Raw genomic sequence first — 4,649 nt, forward strand, 5'->3', positions numbered from 1 at the left:
TTCAGTTTGATGGTTTGCAGGATGAGGATCCCAACGCTCACTTAGTAAACTTCTTAGAACTATGCGATACATTTAAAATTAATGGTGTTTCTGATGATGCCATTCACCTTCGATTATTCCCTTTTTCATTGAGAAACAAAGCTAAATAGTGGTTGAACTCATTACCAAAAGGGTCAATCACTACTTGGGAACAAATGACCGAAAAATTTCCATTAAAATATTTTCCGCTGACTAAAATGGCTAAATTATGTAATGATATCTCTTCGTTTGTGCAGATGGACTTAGAAACTCTTTACGATGCATGGGAAAGATACAAAGACTTACTGAAAAGCTGCACTCACCATGGGTTACCGCTTTGGCTACAGGTTCAAACGTTCCATAATGGACTGAATCCTTCGACTCGACAAATGGTTGACGTAGCTGCTGGTGGAACCATCAATAATAAAACACCTGAAGATGTTTATGAGTTTATAGAGGAGATGTCACTGAATAACTATCAGTGGCAAGTCATGAGGACAAAGCCAACGAAAATAGTCAGCATTTATGACATCGATTCGGTCACCATGCTTTCTAATCAGGTAGAACTCTTGAATAAGAAAATTGATGGTTTTCTTAGTTCTTCACAGGTTCACCCAGTAATGTAGTGCGAAGCAAGTGGAGGTGGAACAAGCCATTCGGAATACCAACCTTATGGCCACAACATGGATAACGAGCAATTAAATTACATGGGTAATAATCCTCGACCTCAAAACAATCCATATAGTAACACTTACAGTGTAGGTTGGAGGAACCACCCCAATTTCTCGTGGGGCAGTCAAGGAAATCAAATACCACAACCACCTCCAGGCTACCAACAACCACCCTACCAACAGGAAAAGAAGCCGAAACTTGAAGAGATGCTCTCAAAGTTTATATCGGTGTTAGAAACTTGTTTCCAGAACACCGAGACAACACTTAAAAATCAACAAGCGTCGATCCAAGGGCTCGAAACTCAGATAGGCTAGCTTTCCAAACTAATCTCCAAACGACCACAAGGTGTTTGCTAAGTAATACCTAACCTAACCCAAGGGAACAACTTAATGCGATTAATGTTCAAGATGAAGAAGGATTTGTTAAGCCTGAGCCAGAACCAAGGCAAGAAACTGTGGTAAGCAAAGGTCAAGGTGAGGTAGATCACAAATAAAACAAAACGGTGAATGTCGAATATAAACCTCGTGTGCCATACCCCAATGCGACAAGGAAATACTGCTCAGATGAACAATTTTTTAAATTCCTTAAACTCTTAAAAATTTACATATTAACTTACCGTTTATTGAAGCCTTATCGCAGATGCCAAACGCAATGAAATTTTTAAATGAGCTTTTAGCAAATAAGCAGAAGTTGGACGAGGCATCGCATGTGGAGCTAAACGCAGTTTGCTCAGCTATTCTCCAAAATAAACTACCCAACAAACTAAAAGATCTAGGGAGTTTTACGATTCCTTACTTAATTGGTAGTTTAGATGTTAATAATGCATTAGCTGATTTAGGGGCTAGTATCAACGTCATGCCTTACAAAATGTTTAAGCAATTAGGTATTGGGAAACCCAAACAGACTAGGATGAGCATTTAATTAACAGATAAAACTATATGATTTCCTAGGGGTATTATTGAAGATGTGCTAGTTAAAATTGATAAATTTATATTTCCCGTTGACTTCATTTTTCTAGACATAGAGGAGGATAGCAACACTCCTTTAATTCTAGGAAGGCCCTTTTTAGCAACTGCTAAAACAATTATTGATGTTGGCGCAGGTGAACTCACACTCCGTGTGGGAGATGAAACAATCACCCTTCAAGCTCGCAATTCTGGCAACACAATGGAAATTGAAGGTGATCGTCTAAACCATTCTACTAAAACTGACAATATGGTGCAACCTTTTTTGCAGGAAATGAGTCTGAAGGAAGTAAATGAACCATTTTCAAGCAATAATAGAGGACCCATTCATGAAGATTGAAGGCTACAAATTAAGGAGCTAGATGAATGGCGGATGCATAAACCGAGAACACCTGACAAATTGAATCTACGATAGAACGAGCTTAATCCCTTTCCAAATCAACTTAAGGCTGGAGATAGAGTCTTATTAGATGCCACAAATCCCCATATTGTCGCTACCACAACAACCGTTTAAAACCTTATTTTGATGAGATTAATAGCAGGAATGAGGAGTATAAACTCCTCAAACCACCATGATCATTCAACGGAGAGGCAAGTCGAGCTTAGACTAAAAATAAGCGTTTCTCGGGAGGTAACCTGAGTACTAACTGTATTAACATCTTTAAAATTTAGTCTTCAACATCTAACTTACTAATGGAGCACTTGAATACAGGTTTTCCATAGGGACAGGCTAAGAGCACGGGCGTACTTAGGGCCGTGTGAAAACAGGACAATAATTTTTCCCAAACACCGGCTATGATAAAACACCACGGCCGTACGACATGGCCGTGGTCAAACCTGCCAAAACAACACGGGCGTGAGACACGCCCGTGTGGAAGAACCGTGGGTGAACCTGTCAAAACAACACGGGCGTGCGACACGCCCGTGTCTAACACTCGTGGTCGAACCTGTCAAATTAACACGGGCATGGGAGAAGCGAACAACGCCAGACACGGCCGTGCAACACGGCCGTGTGCACCCACACGCCCAAGGAACACGGGCGTGTAGTAAATGTCAGACGTGACCAAATTCAAAATTTGCGAATCACACTGGTTGAAATTGGGGAACGCAGGCGTGTTAACTGGCCGTGTGCCCTAAAATCTATAAAAACCTTGCACTATTCATTGTCTTCCCCACCCAAAAACCCTAACCCTAGTTGCTGCAAGTCCGCATGACCTTCCAACTCTATTTTTACCGGCCATTCTCCCTTTTCTAGCGTTTGTTTACCTTTTTTTCCCTTTAATTGCACTTATTTTTCATGTTAGTTATCGTAGTACTATCCAATTTTCATAATTATTTTCATCTTTCTATCACTCACATTTTGTTCATAGAACAAGTTATTCTCTCTTTTTTTCATGTTCAAATTCTTACTCTTTATATGATTTCTCTACTTTATTTGATTAGTTAGAAGTAAATATTCATGATTAGAACAATATACATACTCATGCCTTTAGTGTTAACATTTTTCATTCGTCACACATGTTGCATTCTATGAAATTCGTTGCCATTTTTATGCCATACAATTGATTGCTTGATTAACTTGTTAGTCTTAGTAGTTGCTAAAATTATGATTGTTATTTACAATTTATCTTCATTTTACTTTGATCAGTCCTTAAGATGAATTAATGTTTTTGACTGCAGGTACCATGTCGTCTTCACGAGGAAAGAAAACTGACGTACCTACTTGAAAGAAACGGAAAGGAGCGTCACCTTCCGCGGGTCCAACCACAAAAATTCATCACCCTCCCCTGCAGTTCCCCTGTGGGCCCCAGGAAAAACTTTTCCAAATCCTTCGGGCCCGACCTTTAATTGCGGGCCGCTGCATCGACTGGGCTACCGTAGAACAAGTTCAATTGGCTAATGCAATTCGGGCCCTCCTAACCACCGACCCTTGAGAGCTGTTCTTTGGGATCATCGAACCAACATACCTTGAGCTCACGATGGAACTATGCTCAACGTTCCCTCTTCAAACTGTAATGACGAACTACGATGATCCCGACACGGTCGAATTTCGTCTAGGCGGGTTAGTCCGCCAGCTAAGCGTCCCAGAGTTCGGTACTGCACTGGGCTTATATACGGAGGAGTTCAAGGAGGAGAATGAACTACATGCTCTCACTCGCCACATGCATTTCTCTCCCTCGAAGTGCTGGCACACTTTGGCCCCTGGCGTAGCCTCCTACAACCCTAGCCGCTCCAAGGCATCAGTTCTCCCACCATCCCTTAGGTACCTACACGCCATTTTGGCTCGCACGATTACAGGGAGGCGAGAGAGCACTGGCTTCGCCAACACTCATGATGCCTACTTTTTATGGTGTATGTCACACGGGCACATCATCGACCTTTCCTATTTCATCGCCCTCGCAATTCAGCACCAAACAGAGTGGCATAGGAAGGGGGTCATCTCCATTGGCTCCTATGTTACTTGGTTGGCTCGACACTTCGGGCTCCTCAACACCGCGGCCCAAGAATCATCCCTTACCCTCATTGGCCAGATGTCTCCACAAGGCATCTCCAGCATGCTTAGCATGAGGATGATCGAAAGGCGCTGAGGAACCTACCCTCCCCAATATCGTCTCGCCCAATCTACCGAGGAGGAGGCCTATGAGGACATTCCTGATGATGTCCCTCCACAGCACGAGGACCCACCGACTCAACGACCACCACCCTCTCATCCAGTTCATACGGCAGCTTCATATGCTGACATCTCTAAGCACCTCACTCGATTCGAGCAGTAGTGTTTTCAACGATTTGACAACATTAATGCTACTCTACAGCAAATTTGTCAGCACCTCCACATCTCATAACCAGTCCTACCTCGCGAATTATCCAACGATGAAGATGTTTAATAACATTTACTTATTATTTTATGTTTTTAATTTTTATTAAAACTACTTTTTTTATTAGATTTTAGAATTTTACTTTTAATTATCAATTTTGGTTATTTCTTTATGAGTA

At 41.8% G+C, this 4,649-nt stretch overlaps 1 non-coding gene across 1 annotated transcript; it reads right to left on the reverse strand.

Annotated features, from left to right (window-relative positions):
- Nucleotides 1-242: 242 nt before the first annotated feature.
- LOC128281607 (small nucleolar RNA R71) lies at nt 243-349 on the reverse strand. Its single transcript, XR_008271855.1, has one exon. It is a non-coding gene; the product is annotated as a small nucleolar RNA R71 (small nucleolar RNA).
- Nucleotides 350-4,649: the final 4,300 nt, after the last annotated feature.

The sequence above is a fragment of the Gossypium arboreum genome, chromosome 1, assembly GCF_025698485.1.
Source record: "Gossypium arboreum isolate Shixiya-1 chromosome 1, ASM2569848v2, whole genome shotgun sequence".
NCBI classification, from domain to species: domain Eukaryota; kingdom Viridiplantae; phylum Streptophyta; class Magnoliopsida; order Malvales; family Malvaceae; genus Gossypium; species Gossypium arboreum.